At 45.8% G+C, this 22,367-nt stretch overlaps 1 protein-coding gene across 4 annotated transcripts in view; it reads left to right on the top strand.

Annotated features, from left to right (window-relative positions):
* The window catches only part of LMCD1 (LIM and cysteine rich domains 1), a 67,971-nt gene that overhangs the window by 213 nt on the left and 45,391 nt on the right, over window positions 1–22,367 (top strand). The gene's annotated exons all lie outside the window — the stretch shown is intronic.

Here is a 22,367-nt window from a genome sequence, read left to right as displayed (position 1 = left end):
CCTCTCCTCTGTGTTTGAGGCGGCTTACCTAGAAGTAAGGAGAAGGAAATTCATTAAATTCCGAGACTTAACAGAAAATAGAAAAGCTGGGAATACATGTTTGAGCTAACAGGCACACCCTCCAAATTTTACTCTTAAAGGCCGTCGTGTAAAGTTTTTGCCAAGGATCTTAGTTCTCTGATGATGCTAATTAAAATTTAAATAAGGTAGAACTTTTTCTGAAATGGTAATTCTCTGGTCTGTAGTGGGGGGGAAAGACCCTACCTTCCCCCTCCTGTGATTGAGGTGAAGGTTTGGGGAGGGGGTTATATTTACTCACAAGGAATCTCCCTTTTTGCTGTCATCCTAGCGTTTTGTGTTTTTCAGACACACACACACACACACACACACACACACACACACACACACACACACACACACACACACACACACACACACACACAGAGAGAGAGAGAGAGAGAGAGAGAGAGAGAGAGAGAGAGAGAGAGAGAGAGAGAGAGAGAGTTTCTTTAGTTGGTGATATTGGCAGTGGCAGCAATTCCAGCACACGGCAACTAATTTCTGTCCCCAGGGTCTGCACGTTTCCCTTTCAAGAAGGGCTGGCCGGGAGCCCAGAAGGTCACGGGTGAATTACTGCCTGAGGGGCCTGCAGCTGTGCCCTAGTTGGGAGGGGGCACAGGCCAGAGGCTTAGAGGGCCTGTGAGCTGGGAGGAAGCCGAGAGACAGCCTAGACCAGTGGAGAAACTGAGGCCCAGCGTCACAGAGAGTTGCTCCCAGCAGGCAGCAGAGCCTAAGGAAAACCTTTGGCATCGAAACCCCAGCCCTGCCACCTTTTTAGCTGCATCACAATGACCGAGTCCCTTTTCTGAGCCTCAGTTCCCTTGTTTCCCATGGGGGGATGATAGGTCCCACCTCCCTCACAGAAGCAGTAACAGCGATGGTCCCCTGTAGGGTCATCTCCCAAAGAGAACTTGGTCTTACAGGGCAAATTCCTCTTTAGACATTTGCCATTACCAGAGGCGTGGGGGGGTGGGGGTGGAGGGGGGCATGCAGGAGTAGAATGAGAAGGGGGAAAAAAAAAAAAACCTATGTCAGAATCAAGATGCAAGCCAGCCACTTAGAGGTGCAGGATTCACGCATCTGATTTACAGCTACGCCACTGCATGGCTGGCCTGCCCCAGACTCGCGTACAGAGAGTGCGTCAGACCCTTGTGAATGTGTACACCGGGGCAGACTTCATCAGGGCATCTCTCTGGAACGTACCTGCCCCCATTGCATTTGCCAGACTATGTGCAGAATCCAGTCACCTCTCCTCCTTTGGAATTCTCACCGCATGTTAGACCTTGGTAAGATACCCAGTAATTTCTACCACCAGTGAGTCAGGCACACACTGCTCTCACTTCTCTACCCACCTTTCTAAACTCCTGGAGGACAAACCTTTCTCGCTCATCTCTGTCCTGATGCAGCACGCCACACACAGCAGGACTCAATCAACTACAAGTGAACGGGCTAAGACCATGGTGTTCTCGGACAGTACAATTCGTGCGTTACTGTTTTCTAACTTGTGGCGGCAACCGGGATATTTGTGTGTCTGAACTGCCTCCCCAAATTCAGCCAAGGTAAAAGAGTTCAGAGCTAAAGGGGCAGCGTCTCACTGTCCCCTGGAAAATCAGATGGTTCGGGGTGCTTCTACTACAAGCTAGTGGACGGTTAGTGGGTGAAGGGAAACAGGATACACGGAACACCCCTCCCCAGCACAAGCCCCGGCCACCGCTCGGAGGAAGGCTTGCTTTTACTTTCCTTTGCATGGGAGCGTGTGATTATCCGGATTAGAGGTGGAACACAGTCTCCGACCTGTCACCCTCTAGTGCCAACTTCCTTGGCCTGCAAAGCGTTTATTTTCCATTTAGATCCAATTACAGGCTTAGCGGAAGAATGTGGTGGGCAGAGATGAAAGGGTGGGTATTTTTTACCCTTTGGGACTGTGACAGAGGAGGATGACCACTTGGTTGATTAACCCATGTCATCAACTCAGAAAGTCAAGAAAAGGGAAGGGAATGGGGGGAAAGCACCACTTGCTTTTGTATAAGCTTGTGCTTCCTGAGCTGTACAGCGGTGATTAAACACTGGGTCACGTCAACAGCACGCTGCACAACTTTTATTGCATAATTTACTTTCAAAATCTGCAACAGTGGGGGGTTTTCTAACATTTGGCTTCAGGAGGCATAATCACACTTAGGCATTCTGAAACAATTTCATAGCCCCTTAGAGCTTCAAGGGACCTGTTTACAAAATGAGAAATGATTTTAAATGGGCTACAAGCTGACTCCACCGCCCTGCCCCCAAAGGGATGGGCGCTGCAGGGAATCCCTAGCAGCTGGAAAGTCAGAAAAAAGTCTTCAAGAGAGAGAACATAAAATCCCAAACCTGGAGTAGGCTTTGAGACCACCTATCCAATTCCGGGCAGACAGGGGGACTGGCCGTGGGTCACATCCATAGTTCGTGGCAGGGCGTAGAAATAGTTCCCTACATCCTCTCATCTGTGCTGAGTCGAATGCTCCCGTTGGCGGCTCTTGAGTCATGATTTGTTTTTCAACTGGGAAAGAGGTTTCCTAGCATGGAGAGTTTCCCTGAGAATCAGGAACTAGCCACCATGCCCTGGCAACAAAAAGCCTGGAAGGCCAAATGCCGTTTCTCTTGGTGGAATCAGCCACCACTGTGGATGTGTTCTTCTCTTGTTTATTAAGCGGTTAGTATTCTTGTAACCAGATCTGGGTTCAAATCCCAGCTCCACCACTTACTAGCTGTGTGCTCTTGGGTAAGCTTCTGAGTCTGCGTCCTCATCTGAAAATTGGGAGACACTAAAAGCATCTCCCTCCCAAGGGGCCCGTGATCGTGAAATGAGCTGATGCGTACAAAGGGCTCAGCACACGAGCGCAAATAGATGTAGCCATTGTTATTGTCAGTGGTGGTTGTGTATCTCAGTGGGTGTGTGATTGCTGAAAGGAGTCTTTCGGGGAATGAGGGACGTGCTCTTTTTTCTTCAGCTGACTGGCCCGTCTGACGAGTAACTAATTTTCATTCGGCTGAGCGAAAGCCAGCTGCTCAGCCTTGATAACCTACAGCAATGACCGATGACCTTGTCTTCATTCTAGCCCAACAGATACAAAATCTGCTTACACAACAGAGGTCATCAGTCACCGAGCATTTCACTCTGGAGTGCTGGAATGGTAGGCCTGGAAGCAGACACAGAGCTCCTTTCACTTTATAGATTAGGAAACTGAGACCCATACAGGTCAAGCCCCTTCTCTGAGATTGCTAAGAAGGTGGGCCAGGGCCCATTAGGCTCTGTAAGAATACAGGCCCCTTGGCTGCCAAAGAGCCATTTGCAGGAGTTTGGAAAGGACTAGAACAAAAAGATCAGAGAGCACGCTCACTGCTGACTGTGAGTGTACCAGTGGACCGGCTCTGGAGGGTTCTCTTTCTCACCCCTCAGCACCATGTCAGAGGAGCACGAAAGAATGGTTCGTCCTAGTGCATTGCCAGGTTCAGCTGGGCGTCCCCCTCCACGCTTCTCCACATCACGTCCCTCCTGGCTTTCCTGTCCTCCAGCTCTGCCCTCCCCTCCATAATTCAGCCCTTCCTGCTTTCACCTCCAGTTCCTGCCGCATGCAAAACTGCTGGCCCTCTGCCTGGGCCAGCCAATCCAACATCAACACGGCTCCTCGAGAACTGTCCTTGGCTTCCTCCATCTTAGAAATATATTAAGCTGTCACTTAAAGACTTTAATAGCCAAGCCATTGGATACATGCCCATAGGTGTATAAACAACTTGGCCCAAAGAGAGCCATATTAAAAAAAAGAAAGAGAAAGAAAGAGAAACAAAGAAAGAGAGAGAGAGAATGAGAGAGAGAAAGAAAGAGAGAGAGAGAGAGAGAAAAAGAGAGAGAGAAAGAAAGAAGGAAAGAAAGAAAGAAGGAAGGAAGGAAGGAAAGAAAGAAGGAAAGAAAGAAAGAAAGAAAGAAAGAAAGAAAGAAAAGAAAGAAAGAAAAAGAAAGAAAGAAATTATCCAAGTCCTTCTTAAAGATCTCCCCAAACAGATGCTGAAGCCACTGCTTGTAAGTTGCAGATGCTTGTCATGTTGTGCAGACACGTCTGAATATATGGGGTTGCAGTTGACAGCTGACTTGCACCAATGCATCCACCCCCTGAGGTGGTGGAAGGCAGGGAAAGGTACCTCACAGATCATCTCTCGGCTTTATTCTAAGCCATCTCAGCTCCAAGGCCTTCTCGCGGCCCAGGGCTTACCAGCAGTTCTACAGGCAGGACAGGGGAAAAATGACTTTGGTATTCCCCTCTGGATCCCGTGGTATCCCTTACGGATCTTCCCGTAGTTTGATCTTCTCTCCATGTTAACTGACTAAAGGTGACGAGGGAGAAAAAGAATGGGCTACATTCAGCAAAGGCCTGGGGACCAGGAAGGAGGGACAGGTGCACAGACTCACATGTGCATCTTCCTTTCCCACCCCCGCTCCTGCTACTTCCGGTGAGGGTAAGTCAGGAGCAGACAAGTCAGGGAATAGTTCCTCCTGTAACACCCCCCCCCACCCCGCACTAGGGTCAACTGGGCTCCACAAGAGGTATTCCATTTGACTGTGGCAAGGAGAATCTTTCCTTCCAACTTGCACATTCAAAATAGTGTCTGTATAATAAAGTGGAAATCTGTCCTGATAAGCACAGACCCTGGGAGTTCTTGTCTCCCCAGTGTTTATCCGACACCATTTAAATATGTATCATAAGAAAAGTTTTCTGGCTGGGGCGGGGGTCGAGTCATTACAGTAACCGCAAGCACTTACCGGTGACTTTGGGTAGGTCACTTTCCCTAGGAAGTGGCCGACCTTGAATGACAACTGGACTTCGTTCCCCCTGCAGTCCACTGACCTCTCCTGGATACCACACTGTCTCCCAAATAACACATGATTATGGGAAGACAGGACTAAAACTCAGTTCCACTAAAAGCAGAATTGGGGAACAGCTTTTCGGGACCTCCAGAAAGAAGAGACAGCTGCTGCTCTCTAAGTGGCTTTGTTTGGAAGTATCCCCCTCTTCCCTTTCATTTGCTAATAGGAAGAGGATTTGGCTGGCAGCTGCCGTGACCCCACCAGATGCAGGGCCACCAGCTACTTGTACAGGAGACCCTCAAGATCAAACCGTTTCCTTAACGCAACATTGGGGCTATCCTGAACCCATTCTGGGAGCTGAGCACATATCCATGGCACAGAGCTGCAGATGCGCCAGAAATGCTGTCTAGATAGCTTTTCTAGAAAGAGTAAAACAAGAAGTCAGGTCTTCTATGTGGGCCAAGACTCTCTTAGTGGCAGAAACTTGTATTTCGTATCAAGCCTAAATATTTGATGTGGAAATCCAGTTGCTCACTGTCTGCTCTTTTATATGAGACGTGTTTACATGTTTTCTCAGAAAGGATGTGCTGGTCTTACTTTCCTCATCCATTTGGGCTCTTGTCCCCTAAGGATCTGCAGGAAGACTCATCTGTTCTCTGTTAGGATGGACAAGTTTGGGGAAGGGCACAAGAAAGGAAGGAAAGATGTCTTTTGAGTACACTCAGGATGCTTGATGTCTTCTCACATCCTATCTCTCTTCGCCTTTAGGACTACTGTGCAAAAATATTAATATACTTTTTACACATGAGTAAATGAACGCTAAGAGTTTAAATGACTTGCCTAAGATCATATGATGACAAGCTAAGAACTCATACCCGGTCTTCTCCGATTCCAAAACTGAAGCTCTTTCCACTACAGGAGGAAACCAGAGGCTTTCATCAGAAGCAGAAATCTGGTGAAGGACTAGGATTATCACTACAGGCTTCACACACAGATTAAGGTCTTCCTACACATTGACAGTGTGATTCAGGAATGGCCCAGCATTTGCCAAAGGTTACCAGGCATCTGCGCCTCTCTGCTAGTTCTCGGCCACGGCCAGGTGTATACCATCACCCACGCCAAGGCAAAGCTATTTCCCAGGTAGAGAAGAAGGACTTTCTAGATTTCTCTCTTCCTGGGTTTCTAGAAGTCTGATAGAACTGTCTAGAGAGAAAGCTGGTAGAGAGACAATCTAAAGAATCATACAATATTATCCAGAAATTACTGAAGAAGCAATGATACTTGACAAAAAAAAAAAAATCCTAGAGATCCAAGTTCCAGAGCTTCCAGGAAATTCTATCCTGGGGATAAGCTTGGCCTCTGGAATGTGTATCTCTACGTGCCTGGTCAGCCTGACTCACGGTCTACCCAATAACACGGGAATCAGGACCAAGCAAAACAGCCCAAGCCCCCACCAGGACATGCTTTAAAAGGAAATAAGATTGCCGAGGGAGAAGAAACCAAAGGCTGTATTTGGCAAGTCACTCTTTTGAAGGACAAAGTTAGTGCCACGGTCCAGCCCATGGCGGCTGTTTCAAATCCACATGATGTGTGCATGGACTGATTGTTTTTTCCTCCTCCTAGTTTAAAACATGGGGTCCTTAAAATTAATCTTTGGAGAAAATGTGAAGGAATCATTATATAAAAGAGCTGAGACAGATCTAGTGATCTGCTTGGTCAATCCCTTCATGTGGCAGACGGGACATGCGGGGAAAATGTCACATCCAAAATTTACATGGGACACAGCAGAGATGCACTGACTCACAGCATCTTTTAAGAATGAAGGAGAAAAGGGTATCTTCTCTCTTCCGTCACTTCCATGGCCATGGTACCCTGACTTCGTGTCACCCTCATACCTTCAAAGCTCAGAAGGTCAGGTGAACATTTTGGCTGTGAACGTAGCTTTGGCCACATGGTTCAGAGGCCATTTGGAGAAGTGGCTAAACATGCAGCCTTTGCAAGCGTGGAGATCTAGACGTGACACGTAGTTCTGACATTTCCTAGGTCTGCAACCAAGTTGCTTGTCCTCTCTGGACCTCTAGTTCCTCATTTGAGAAAGAGAATTAATAACAGTGCTATATTTAAGCAGGAGTCTAATGAGATAAAGCAGGTAAAGGGCCTGGATGCGTAGTACGTTCTGAAAATAATACTGCCTCCTGCTATTGGTATGCCCTCTCATCAGCCCAGTGCAGAAATCCCATAGGTAGTTAAGTGCTAGAACGTGGAAGACCAAGTTCAGCTCACTGACGTCACAGGTGGCTTCTAAGGTATCAGACTGCAGGACCTTCTCTTTGGAGCTAAACTTAGACCTGGCCATAAATAGACTCTGGTCACATCGTCTGCAAAAATCATGACAATGGCAACAATTTGCCTGGGGTGTGTGGTTGCCACACTTGCAAAAAGCAGCCCTCCCCTTTGCTGAGACCGCTCGTTGGCCCCAGCTGGGTGATCTGACCCAGGCACTTACCCTCGCCAAGGCCTCGGATGTCTTGCTTATAAGACAGGGTAACAGTCACCCATTTCTTCATTTAGCAGATATTTATTTAGTACCTATTATGTGCTGAGCACTCAGTACAGGGCAATGAATAAGAAAGTTTTGGTTCCTGCCATGGTAACTTGAGTCCAATGCAATGTGTTTTACATGACGGTAAGAGAAGAACCAAATAATGGCAGTGTTCTTTCACCCTGTGTGTTCCTTGACCTCCCCCATCACACACACACACACACACACACACACACACACACACACACACACACACACACACACACACACACACACACACACACACACCCTCTTCCTCCTCTTTTGCTGTCTACCCTCAGATTTCAGCACTGCACACATCTGAGCCACTCCCAATCTCAGTCATCTCTCCAGTGTAACAGTGAAATAAGTATGACAATTCTGCCCCCAGCTGTTGCATTTTAAACAGGGCATTGAGTGAAGAGAAGTCTGAGGCAAGGAGGCTAGTGGCAGCTCTCACGTACCAGTGGTAAGCAGCGGCCCCGTCAGCCCCCTCGCCACTGGCGGTAGATTGGTTGTCTGTGCTCAGCCCATGTTCTCAGGCAGCTCAACACCCCAGGCTCTCTCCTTCCTGGTGCTGGTGTCAGAGGCACCAAAGGGCAGGAGCATGGGGTGAGAGCTCTGAGCTGACTAATGCCCCATAAGAAACCTGCCTTAAGAAGGTAGCGTCTATTTGGGCTATATGACTAAGAGGCATTTCCACGTACTGATTCACGAGGCTGCCCACCAAGGTGACTGACCTGGCTAATCCTCTGACTGGAAGAGGTGGAGGGAACGTGGAGCCCAGCCCTGCCCTCATCCTGGAAGAGAGCCACCCACCTGCCAAGGCACACCTGTGCTCCCCACCCCAGCTTTGGCCCTGTGGCCACCAGCGTCCTTGTTAAGGGGGCTGGCTCTGATGGGGGGAGGGGTCAGCATTTGAGGCTTATTTTAGAGGAAGTCTGGGAGGGAGATTTTGTTTTTAATCTTGTTAGTAGATAGAGGAGAGGTTTTTAACCGGGGATCCGTGGATAGAATTGAGGGACGTAAATTAAGAAAACTGTTGCATCCTTGTATACCCAACCTGTAACTGAAATATAGCGTTTCCTTCCATTATAAATGAAGACAAAAGCCCTGGCCGTTCAGCATCCCCTATGCCTTTTTTTGTTTTGTTTCTGTGTATGACATTTAAGTTAGAAAATGATAACTGGAAATAGACCCCGTTCCCTTCATACCGATGGAAATCTGATGTTTTCATAATCCTGTTACAGCCAAGAGAAATGCCGGGCATACCGCTCATGCTTGTCCTTATTCTGAAATAACAGTAATTAAATCCACGGCTGGTCTTGTTAATTAATTTAACAAAGGCCCGTATGTTACTAAATTACAGATTTGTTTTTATATATTGGTCTTATTTCAGTAATATTCATTTCCTTTGTAATCCTACATATTTTAATCTGTGCATTTAAAACATGGTTCTGAGAAGGGACACTTCCATATCAGACAGTCAGAAGGGCTCAAATAGATTAAGACTTCTGTCGACATAAAGCTTTAACAGTATTCTACACACATGCGTGCACAAATATACACATGTATGTATATATAAACACACATGTACACACACAATCATAGTGGATTGAGATCTGAGGTCCTTAGAATGGACAAACTGGGTTCAAATCCCAGCTCTGCCACGTGTTTCCTATTTGGATAAATCACATTACCTCTAAGCCTCAGTTTCTTCATCTATAAAGTGGGCCTAAAAATTGACGTCACAACAATAATCTATTAAGTTCTTAACACAGTATTTGACAACTAATGAATGTGTGTTACACAAGAATTATCATCACTATTGAAACAGCCAATAAGAGTGAAATGGTAAAGAGAATGAAAACATTATTTTGATGACACTTATTACCCACCTCTGATTTGGCTGACTTTAAGAATTTATTCTGCGCAAACACGTATTCCATGTAATTATTATAAGCCAGGGACTGAGCTGGGAAGCGGAGAAGTAAAAAGGAAAGAAATCCCAGAGGCTGATGGTTTGAGAGACAGAACAGCCAGTCTGGCCATCAGAGAACCAAAGCAGTGCCAAAGGCCTTGATCAGAGGTACAATCGAGGGAGTGAGGGAGATCAGAAGAGGAAGTACTTAACCTCACCTGGGGAGGTCAGGGAACGCTTACCGAGGAGACGGCATCTGAGCTGCGTGTTGAAAGACAAGGATGAATGAGTAATGGGATCGGGTCACAGGCCAGTTTTATGCGTTCCAAGTCTGAGACGCATATTCTCCATCTGATCTGATTTCTAATTTGGGGAATATCACCCATCTTGAACTACAGAGAAATACATTCCTACGTATCCATCCATCCATCAGGCATGTCTTGTAACTTTCTCGTATGAGAACTTGTTCCTCTCGCCTCTCAACCAAAACCCTTGGGGGTGATAGGATAGCAGAGCCTGCCAGCTGGCATGCTGGAGACTCCTAAGCTCAGCAAAGGAGTTCCAGCAAGCTCACCCCCAGTCAGTCTGAATTTTTGCAGGAAGATGTAAATTTGTGTTGTGATCAAAGGGAAAAAAAGTTAACTGAGGGTATGCAACATATATGGAAAGAAAGGAACACACAGAGACACATACACATACACACACACACACACACACACACACACACACAGCACACCCTGCAAAATTCAGCACGCGAACCTTGTGAGCAGAATGTGAAAACACAATTCAGAGGACCGTAGGATGGTGTGTCCACCCCAAGTTTTATTCACCTTCCAATTCTCAAGTCCTTTAAATGGTAATTAGAGGAAAAGAAATCCTACAGAGGATTCCTTGATAAACTGCGAGGAGGAAAATCAGCCTTTCGAAATATGGAGACTTGAGTAACGAGATCCAGACTCTTGCATCAAAACAATTCCTTTTGCTCCGTTCTTCAGATTTCTGACTTGGTCTGAGACTGTGGGTCTCTTCTTGCCATGTTTTTGAGCAGGTGATGCCTCAAAATGAAAACCATATGGTCTGGATATCAAAACGCCACTGGGATGAGTGTTGTCAGTTGATTTTTTTCAGTTGCTTGTGGTACGTTAAAACAGAGGAGGGATAAAAATCCCAGCTGATTCCCTGCCAGTTATCTGGAAAATGAAATTCTGGGGATCATCCCTGTGTTTGCAAGGATCTGACAAAGAGGTGAGGTTTGATGGAAAAGTTGTGTTTCCTCGAGTCTGTCCTCATTCACAGCCAACAGGCCCAAACAGCCTGTGGAGAAAACACACCTTACACTAAGATTCACACTAATTAGAACGGCTCTTGTCACCACCCTGTACCTTTCCTTGGACCCAGCCCAGGGCTGAGACCATCACAAAGGAAATCATCATATCCTTATTTGAATAATTGTTATACTGTATATTTCAGCAATTAGAATTAATTTTTAAGAGGTAGAACGGGCCTTACAGGTTCCCTGGGTCAACTTCCTTGTTAACAAAGGAGAGAGATCCAGCAGGTTAGGTCATGTGCTCAAGGTCACAGAGGTAATTAGTAGAAGAGCTAGGATTAGAATTCAGGGTGTCTTAGCATCTCAGGTTCAGAAAGACTTAAAATCTATTTTGTCTGGGCTTCCTTGGTGGCACAGTGGTTGAGAATCCGCCTGCCGATGCAGGGGACGCGGGTTCGTGCCCCGGTCCGGGAAGATCCCACATGCCGCGGAGCGGCTGGGCCCGTGAGCCATGGCCACTGAGCCTGCGCGTCCTGAGCCTGTGCTCCGCAACAGGAGAGGCCACAACAGTGAGAGGCCCATGTACCGCAAAAAACAACAAAAAAAAACAAAACTATTTTGTCCAAGTAGCCTATCCAAAACCTTAAATGGGAGATGAACCAGAGCGCCAGATGCTGTAAGAACCACTGGCAAGCACTGAAACTTCGTCAAGAGATCTGGTTTTTTGAACCCCTTTAATTATTAGACAGCTCTTTCTTATGTTGAGCTAAAATCTCTCTCTCTCTGCAACTTCCCACCACTCCCCATTGGTCCTCTCTGTTTTCTCAGCTCCTTAGTTCAAGGATGCAATGGCCACGTTTTTCTAACATTCTGGTTCTGGTTCACCGACCAAGTCCTACACATTGGTCAAGACTGAGGTCAGAGCATCTATTTCCTGGCTTACTTCCTACCTGCTGGGAAGCCTAGAATATGCTTTTAACGGAGTGACATGGCCCACAGACAGCCCCCACTTCTTGTTTTGGCATCAGTTTTGGGACGTGTGTCACCTCCTCCAGGTAGGTACTTCCATCCTCACCCAGTAGGGAAGGCCACTTCTGTGCCACCAAACTATCCTGTTCCTTGGAAGAGAGTTTTTTTTTTTTTTTTAAGTGGAAAGACATGTCAAGTGAAAGGAAATAGGAAATTTTAAATCACTAAGGGAAGAACTCCAAACCCATATCATAAACACTCATGAAAAATCAACACTGTTCCACATGCACAGTACCTGATTGATCAAAAGTAAGGGGGGGGGTGGGTAATAGGAAATCAGAGGCAGCTATGAAGGAAAAGAAGAAAACCTTGGTAAATAGGGTAATATCTTTCTGAAAAGCTTTTAAAGATGATTTGCAACGTTGTCATAGCTTATTACTCTATGGAACGCTAGAACAGTAAGAAAGTAGTCTAAGCTTTATATCCTTATGACTCTTGCGTCTGGAGAGAATGCTTAGTAAATAAACATGAAAGCTGGTCATCAAAATTAACTCGATTTCATTAAAAGATACCACTAAGAATCGAAAGACAACCCAGAGAGAGAAAATATTCATAGTACATATATCTGACAAAGGATTGTAACCCAAAATAGATAAATAACCTCTATAAATCAATAGTTTTGAAAAAGCAATCCATTTTTCTTAATAGGTGAAGACTTCAACAGGCATGTCACAAAAAAAGATGTCTAAATGGCTAATAAATGTAGGAAAAGGTGCTCAACCTCATGACTCATCAGAGAAATACAAATTAAAGGCACAATGAGATAGCATTATACACCCTACAGAATGATTGAAATTAAACAGTGACAGGAGCAAGTGTTGAGGGACTTCCCTGCTGGCGCAGTGGTTAAGAATCCGCCTGCCAGTGCAGGGGACACGGGTTCGAGCCCTGGTCCAGGAAGATCCCACATGCCATGGAGCAATTAAGCCCGTGCGCCACGACTACTGAGCCTGCGCGCCTAGAGCCCGTGCTCTGCAGCAAGAGAAGCCACCACAATGAGAAGCCCGTGCACCGCAATGAAGAGTAGCCCCTGCTCGCCACAACTAGAGAAGACCCATGCGCAGCAACAAAGACCCAACGCAGCCAAAGATAAATAAATAAAATAAATTTAAGAGCGAGTGTTATAAGGGCGTGGAGCAGCTGAACTCACATACATTGCCAGGGAGAATGTACATGACACACCCACTTTGGAAAACTGTTCGGTAACCTCTAATAAGATTGAACATACACCTACCCTGTGACCCAGCAGGGTCTATATCCATGAGACAGGTGCACAGATGTCTACCAAAAAACTTGGACAAGAGTAGTTGGAGAAGTTTTATTCATAATAGCCAAACTCCGGAAATAATACAAACTTTCGTCAACAGGAGAATGAATAAATAAATTATTTTACATCTACACAACAGAAAACTACTTAGTATTAAAAAAACTACTAATATATGCATCAACATGGGTAATCTTAAATAAGTTGGACAGAAGAACTCATACTCAAAAGACGACCTACTGTCTAATTCCATTTGTGTGAGATTCAAAAACAGGTACAACCCATCTACAGTGACGGAAGTCAGAACAGTGGCTAAGAAGAGGTTGTTACTGACTAGAAAGGGGCATGAGGGAACTTTCTGGAGCACAGGAAGTGTTCTTTATCTGGATGGTGGTCCCAGGGGATATACATATAAAGTACTCAAGTGAATATGTGGAATTTCTGAATTTTTACTGCATGTAAATTTTACCTTGAAGCACTGTTAGAAAATAATCAAGACAATATCTGACAAATAACTGGAAAGGGCTGCACATTCAAGCAGAAGGATGTGGGCACAAAGAGGTTGAGGGCTGAGTTCTTGCTTCAGCCCCGGGGAGGTACCACTGTAACAGACAGCTTTGTTCCAGGGAGCTGCCACTAGGACACTTTAGAATCTCTCCAGTGACTTTAGTCTGGCATTAAAGTTTCTGCGTGATGGGGCCCTGTTCAGCCTTATCCATCACTACAACATTCTGCTTACCCAACCTGATCTGTCAATTTTTCCCTGAAAACACTTGTTCTTCCTCACTCGCATACTAAAAGGACTTCTTCTCCATGGGCCAAAGTCCCATCCGTTCCTTCCTCCATGAAGCCTGCAGTGCAGACAAAGTTCTCTCTCCCAGCATGGATTTTGCTCTCCTACTGAATGGACGTTTAGTTTCCCAAATGGTCCTGGAACACGTGTTATCACTGTCCCACCCGCCTAACTCCTGTCCCGTAACATCTTTTTTGTCCCTACATCCTCCATTAGTAAGCTCCTTGAGGGCAGGGATTGTGCCTTAATTCTCCTTTGTGTCACCTCGGAAAGGCTGGCATACAGTAAGGGCTCAGTAATATTATGGACAGAAAAGGAAATGGGATGGAATCAGGATACTGGAGAGAGAAGGAAAGGTATCAAAAGAAGTGAGAGCAGGTTGGTTCTCCTTCCTGACAGAGACAAGGAATCCTGAGAGGATAGAAAGGGGGAGAGAGAAGATGGGGTCGGAGGACACAGACAGACATGGAATAGACTAGGTGAGACTATTAACCTCTTCCACAGCCCCATACACGTTGCTTAATCTAAAACCTTCTTGAGGGGGATGGGGAAGACACCGTTCCAAAGCAGACTCGGAACTTTTGAAGTCTGGTCCCAAGTTTTATTATCCTCCTTCAGACTCATCTATAAAAGGATGGACTTTAAGATGGCAGATGAGCCAAGCTTTCATTTGTTTTCTTCCTTCAGACAACAAACTGAAACCTTTGTCTGAACCTTGAGGCCCCCTGTTTCTGGCTGGAAGTCTCTTGAGACCAAACTCCAGTGATTTCTCTGATCTGGGGAGGAAGTTGGCTGGGACCTCTCAACAACGCCAGCCGCATCTCAGAAGGGTTGGCCCTTCTGAGAGATAAGATCCAGAGGGACGACTGAAAACTGGCTGAAATTTAGTCCAAACCACTCATAGCTCAGGCCGATATCTACTTTAAGTTTCTAGTCCTTAATGAATATTTATACCAAAATAGAGCCAGTGGAAAAGTTCCATCTGTGTGGATTTTAAGAGTTTTGCCTTCCCTCAGCCACGTTAACAAACTCAGGAAAGTGGCAGGATTCCTGCCAAGCACATGCTCTTTGAAGTGCAAGAAATTCTGAGAAGGGCCCTGGACCCATCATATTTCTTCTCATCCTGAAGGCTCAGAGTCGGCATTCCCTTCTTTAAAAATGCTTAGTATCAACACCTCTCGGTACTTTACAGCTTCAGCCCAGCCTTTGACACTGTGCTGACTGTGAGCCCTTTTTTGAAAGAGTAGATAAGCCTATTCAAAGCTCCGCTGGGCGAAATTGCTTTGCTGGTTGCTATTTCTTCCCATCTTTTGAAAATCTGAATGGTCTAGTTAATCACTTTAATTCTCCTCTTTACTCTGCGAGTGGAAAAATGGCCCCACATTTTCTCCTCACTTTTATTAGTCATTCCATACTCCTCGGGACCAAATCACCAGAAACTTGAACCAGTCCTGCTCTTGGTATGCGGGGCAAAAACAGAAGCCTTGCCCTTGTGCTTGGCATATTAACTGCACTTATCAAGCACAGGCTACGTGCCAGGCATCGTGCTACATAGTTTCTTCCTAATCTTTACGCAAGTCCTATTTTACAGATGAGTAAACTAAGGTTCAGAGGGATGAGGTAAATTGCCACAGTGACATAGCTAATGTGATGAACATGAATTAAATGTTCAGGTCCCCGTCTTCCCTCTAAACCATTTCTCATCTATACCGAACATGTTTACAGGGTTCCAGGACTATGGGCCATGAACCTGTTGGTCACAGATGAATTGAGTTGGTACCCAGACATGCATTAACAATGCTGAATCACAGTAGTCAGAATTTGTCTCCCTTTTCAGTTCTTTCATCCTTTGGATTATATCCAGGAGGAAGTCTGCACCTGGTGCTAAAATGGCTTTAACACCTGGATCACCTGCCCAGTGTCACTTTGAACAGATGGAGAGTGGTCCTCAGGTTCAGAGCTTTAAAATGGCAAGAGTATTAGCTAGAATTGAATGTTGTTGTTTCATATTTATTGTATTTTTTATGGCTACCTCCTATTCTTTCAAAACAAACAACTTTTTATTGAAGCATAGTTGATTTGTAATGTATTAGTTTCAGGTGTACAGCAAAGTGATTCAGTTATACACACACACACACGTGTGTGTAGATATATATTCTTTTTCAGATTCTTTTCTATTATAGGTTATTATAAGATATTGAATATAGTTTTCAGTGCTATACAGTACGCCCTTGTTGTTTACCTCTTTTATATACGATAGTATATATCTGTTAATCCCAAACTCCTAATTTATCCCTCCCCCCCGCCCTTCCCCTTTGGTAACCATAAATTTGTTTTCTATGTCTGTGGCTTAATTCCTATTTTTATACAGTTTAGGGATAAAGGTTTTTTTTAGGAAATAGGTTTTTTAAAAGTGATGAAGAAAAATTATAAATAAACAATCACACAGATGGTATACTGAGGATAGGATTTAGGAAGAAGGAAATAGGGCTTCATAAACACCTAGTACTTCATAATACCTGATCTCTGCAGCACTTTCCAATTTTCAGTATCTCTTATATAAATTACCACACTGGATTCTCACAACAACCCCATGAAGCTGGTAGGAATTATCCGTTTTAAAGATGATGCATTGAAAAACTTGAGGTTCAGAGAGCAGGAACTGCTCACCGTGGTCACACAGGCAGTGAAGAAAGCAGCCGGAGTTCAGGTTCAACTCCAGCATGTACGATGCTCCGCCAGCACTCCGCCGGCGCATCACGTCAAGGGCAAGAGCAGATGAAGGGCTGTTGCGAAGCAACGGGCCAAGGCCAGAAATGCCAAGGAACGTCTGCAGAACTTGATGACTCTCCCGATTGGCCTGAGTTTTCACAAGTTCCCCGTGCTTGTATATATTCTATTTCATGGACAAGCCTGCGTTTGCTCCATTCTGGGTTTCTCTAGAGAAGTCTGACTCTCCTTCTAGTGAGTCCCCTTCCAGAAGGTTCAGAAACTGGTCCTCCCATCAGGGCAACATCTCCTACCTTCTGGGGCCCACTACAGAAGGGGTGACACAAACTAGAAATGGGCCCCTCAAGGAGGAAAAGCCAGCCTCCGCCCGGTAAGAAGAGCATTTCTTCCAGCAGTTGATTAAGGTTCAGACCGCAGGTCCAGGTGACTGGATGAGCAGGGATTCCATAAACGTGGGAGAACCAGTGGGTTTGGGTGGCAAAGGAGATGAGTTGGCAGTTCCATCAGTCTATCCACAGAGAGTTTGCAGGAGCTGAACACACTCCTGGAAATGATGCCAAGAGCCAGAGGGAAGAGTTGAAGCCATTTGAGCAGATTGATGCATAAGAGAGAAGCATCCTGAGAACCAAGGGGAGACCAGAGCCAGTGCTGGAACCTTGGGGGGGGGAGGGGAGCAAGTGAGGGGAGCGGAGAAGGGCTGCCCAGGCGGGTTGGGTGACCAGGGAAGGCTAGAATTCTAGAAACCACAGGACACCAGGGTGGACCTTCTTCCAACTTGTCCTGCAGACAGCTACCTCAAATGGAAGAGCTCTATCATGTGTTAGCTCTTACAGCACCAAGAAGCATGGCTCGAAGGCAAGACTGAAAGCGTTACCAAGGAAGCTATCGAAACCCATGTTTATTGAGGAGCTGCTACGTGCAAGGCACTGCCAAAGGCACTGGTGATAGAGAAATGAACTAGACACACAGGGACCCTGCCCCCATAGAACTTACGGCCCAGCAGGAAAGAATGACATTAAAGAGTTATATCCATGATTAAATAATTACAATCATGATGGGTACCACAAAGAAGTACAAGATACAGCCTTTTCTAAGACCCTGTGATAGGGGTAGCTAAAGGACGAACAGGAGTGTGTTAGGTGAAGGGAGAGAGATGAGGAAGATGGTCCAAGCAGAGGGAACTGCATATGGGCTGGCTTAGAGGTATAGAGGAATTTGGCATCTTTTCTAGGGCATATGGTTAAATGAATAATTCTAAATTTACTCCAGAGGTAATTTTCTGGAAAGGAACTTAGCTTCAGTATCTCTGATTTTACATATTCATTGTGTTCCATGACCTTCAAAGGTGGGACCTTGAAAAGTGGCAAAGTGAATGACCATCTGCTAATTTTTGCTTCATAAAAGTGAAAAACTTGGCCTAAACCCTCTCTAAGGTGTTTCCCTTTCTAAGAATCAGTGCTTTTCTTGTGTCAGGTTTTTATAAACGCTGAATTCAACTCTATAGAGTATGGACAACTAGTGCTTTATGTAGGGGGAAAATCAAGGAAAGGATGAAATATTTGAAAGTGTATTTAATGTTAGTTTTAATAGCAATAAAGAGAGAAGAGAGAAGTCATTTATAAGAAGGATACTTGATTTAAACCAAGAAAATGTCTCATGAAAAACACAAGTGCTTTCTTTCCATCAAGGCACCAGTGTTGGCTGAAGGAAACGTGTGTCTCAATGCTTCCCTTGTCCTATACGTTCACCGTGAGACTCCCAGCAGGAATCATTTATATAAGCAAAGCCTTCAGACATTTAATAACAGTGTTGTACAGTGACACGCACATTTCCTTTTAAGATTTTAAGATTCAGATAGGCAAGATAAAAAATCCTCCAACTTGGTTTGCTAAGTGCCCGCCCCCGTTTCCAAAATTAACCCCAGTAACAGTGTGTTATCCTTGGAAAGCTCAGGGATGCTGCAAGTTCAGAATTCAGATGCACACAACCACACACCCCAAATTACATCCTCACAGGAAGCTGTTCTTGAGACATCAGGCCTCCAAAATCAGGAGAGTCGTAGGAAAACTGGAGAGAGATAGTGAGTAAATATTGCCAGCCTCAAGCTTACAGTTTTACACTTGAGGAAGAGTCTACTAGGGGTCCAAACCTAAGAACCACGCAGCCAGTGAGATTTTCACTTCCGAGGGTAACCTGGGGGCACCAAGCTTGCTCTCATTTGGGAAAGGGGCGGGGGGGGGGGCGGTAAAGACTCCCTGCAAGGACTTTATTTTCTTTTATCTCAACTCCCCCAAGCTACTTCGTAAACCTGTAAATAAGATTCCCAGGAGGACCGGATAACTTCTGGCTCTGAGCAAGGGGCTTTACTTCCATCTCCCCCAAAGCTGGCAGGGCCTATCTAAGAAAGAAAAAAGACAACTCCAAGGAAAAGAAAAGATCGTGTCGGAGCCTCTGGAAACACTTAAGTTAGGCAAGAAATGCCAGGTCAGCTCCTGCCCTGTGGAAATCCCTTTCACAGCTGAAGAAACAGCGCGCATGCTCTGGGAAGCTGAGTGTCTCAAAAGGTCCATAAAAAGTCTGGGGGGTTGGGCGGGGCGCGAGGCAGGAGGACCTCTCCTCACATTGACTAAGTAAGCAGCCAGAGACATGTTCAGATCATGGGCGGGCTTTTCCAGAAACGAGCGATTCTCAAAAAACGGGAGAGAAGGGTTTTGCCCCCTGGGCTGGTTTGATCTGTCTGTGCTTGGCGATGTGCTATGCACGGTACCCCGGGCAGCGTCTGCAGTTGGTTGAAAGGGAGCTAGAGTCAAAGGGAAATAAGAGTTCAGTCCTAAAAATCCTATCACCTGAGTCCAGCAGGGTCCCTCACACAGAGGATTTGTGGACCCGCTTTGGATACAACCACACGTAAACATCAGCTATCAGCGAGAAGCTGGCAGCCCAAGAGGGGCTGCCAATAGAATGTTAAACAAAGGAGTCAGAGTCCTGGGCCGGGGCTGACAACTCCCTAGATTTTCCATAGCTGTCACACAGATCCAGCCCCCAGCCGTCAGCGGCTGAATTAGGATATGGGACTTTTTTGCCCCCCTCAGTACTGCTCTTTTTCGAAGCGGCCCCAGCCCCATCACCTGTGAAAGGAAATAAAAGATCCTCTGCGAATATTTCAAGGCTGCTCCCTTGCAAGGGCTCTGGCGGTGCCAGCCCTGCCACTTCAATCGGTTCACAGAATTGCTACAGCGATTCAGTCCAAACAGCCTTCCTGTCAGGCCTTTCCATGAGCTGCCAACCCTTGAAAAATGTCCTGATTTGAGTCTTGTCGCCTCTTGGATTATTTTTTGATGAAAGTGCTAAAAACACAGAAGAGGCAAGTTATCGAAAAGGCAGACAGAAAGAAGGCAAAGAAAAAAGGGCTAGATAATCCCCTATCGTGGCTGCCTGAGCATTCGGTGTCCGCACCGTCCTGCCAAGTGATGATGTGGTACGAGGCAGACATCACTAACAGACTGAGCCAAGCAGGCCAGATAGCTGAGGCAATCACGGCGGCAATCATTCGCTTTTCATCGGGGGGAAACTTCCAGGAGGCAGCCGGTTGAGCGTGGGGTCAGCTCTGGGGGTGCAGTGCGGTTTGAGAACCAGCCACCCCAAAGGCAGGGGGTCTGGGCATTCGTGCCTTTCTGGAAGCAGCCTCAAATCAGTGAGGCTTGTCTGACAAGGGTTCGGGGAGGGGAGACTAAAGCAGGGTCTTAAACAGAGAAGGCTTTCATTTTATATCTCCCTGTCCACATATGGATTTGTTTTCCTACTTGGTTTTCGTAGCCAGATTAACCCTTTTTGTTCACACATGATGCGAACCGTGGGGATCTCCGATCGTTTCCTCCCCCGGAGGGGAACAGAACCAAATAAGTGATTACAACTATCAGAAATAGTCTGTAAATGGTCGTATATGGTGGTCAGGAATTTAAGGGGGGAGGGGGGAGGGGACCTAGTCTAGGAAAATCAAGGAAGCAAGAAGAGGAACTGGATGGTGGTTTCTAGAACTTTCCTGGGACATGCTCATCGAGGAGCCTGAGTAGATGATTGGGACCCACTTCAGGGACAGCAGATGTGGGAGATAGAGAAGCAGCAGGCTCCTCACCCCACAAAGGGTCTGGGCCCACCGTGCTTCCTGTTCACCCTTCACGTGCTCTAGAGCACCCGTGAATTCAATGCTCCTTCCTGGCCACCCTGATTTTAACTTAATTGTACCTGTTAAACATGAATGTATTGAGAGAAAGGGGACAGTTCCTGGGGACATATCCAGAGAAAACTCTAATTCAAAAAATTAATGCAGCCCAATGTTTATAGCAGCACTATTTACAATAGCCGAGACACAGAAGCAACCTAGGTGTCCACCGACAGAAGAATGTATAAAGAAGACGTGGTACATATATACAATGGAATACTACTCAGCCATAAAAAAGAATGAAATAATGCCATGTGCAGCAACATGAATGGACTTAGAGATCATCACATGAAATGAAGCAAGTCCAAAAGAGAAAGACAAATCATATGATATCACTTACGTGTAGAATCTAAAAACGAATGATGCAAATTAACTTATTTACAAAACAGAAATAGAGTCACAGATATAGAAAACAAACTTGGGATTACCAAAGGGGAAGGGGGTGGGGGGGATAAATTAGGAGTTTGGGATTAGCAGGTACAAACTACTGTATATAAAGTAGATAAACAACAAGGTCCTACTGTATAGCACAGGGAACTATATTCAACTTAAAAAAAAAAAAAGGACAGCAAAGGAGAACATGGTATATCTTACCCCAAACCCAAATTCTCCTAGAGCTGAACCTGTACAAAGTATCTTGATGGACAAAACAAAACCCAGATGAAACACCATTTCTCACAGGAGTGAAAAGTGAAAAGTACTCTTGTTGGGCATTGGTTAACAACTTTCTCTGGGACACCAGACACTCCTAACACCCTGAGCTAAATCCATCAGAATAACTCTTCCAACCACAGCCAGTCCATGGGATAAATTTCAACACACACATGTAATAGGAAAAATAATTGAGTCTTTACCCTAAAATACTAGCAACTCAGCCACTTCTGCAATCAGTTCGTCACCCACCCCATGTTTTCCTTTTCTGTCACTTTAAATAGGATTGGTCTTTAAAACCAGAAAGAAAAAAGAAAAAGTTTTCCATGCACAGAATTCTAAAAACTACATCAGTAGGGCTCATCTGAATTTGTTTAGTCTATGCATTTTTATCCTCATTGCACAATTTAGGAAAAGAGAGTCTCTTTTCCTAATTGGAGAGATTTCTTCACATTCGTGCTTGTCCAGACAGAGGAAGAGAAGTTCCCAAGCAGCAAACGTGGGGAGAAACAGTAGATGTGGACACACACACACACACACACACACACACACACACACACTCTGCCCCCAGATATGACCTCTAATGTAGACGAGGATGTTGCTTCTGCTTCTGGGACTCACTGTGGTTTTAGGGGGCACTTTATCCAAACCTGTCTCCGTGGTGACTTACACGTCATCCTAGAGAGCGTGGGTCAGACGGCGCAGGATGGAAATTTGGAAAAGGGGAGAGACTGCCAGCATTCGGTTGTGCACACTCTTGTCTGTGGCTACCATGTTCTGAGCCAGTCCTCTTGAGGCGGAGGGAATAAAAGACAGAACCCGCCAGGGTCTGGGCTACACATCCCAGTCTTTCCTCTCCTATTTGGGGAAACAGGGTTCTCTTGGCCAAGACCTGAAGCCATAGCCAGGTTGGGCTCCTCCATCTGGCATGACCCCTCAGCCCCTGCTTTGGCCCCGGGTGGGCAGGGGGAGGACCACTCCTGACCTCAGGCCTGGTAGAGGGTCTCAGGATCCGTGAGAGCCCCCG

This window comes from Lagenorhynchus albirostris, chromosome 10 (assembly GCF_949774975.1).
Source record: "Lagenorhynchus albirostris chromosome 10, mLagAlb1.1, whole genome shotgun sequence".
Lineage (NCBI taxonomy): Eukaryota > Metazoa > Chordata > Mammalia > Artiodactyla > Delphinidae > Lagenorhynchus > Lagenorhynchus albirostris.
The sequence above is the reverse complement of the archived record's forward strand: the minus strand, read 5'-3'. Positions and strand labels throughout refer to the sequence as shown.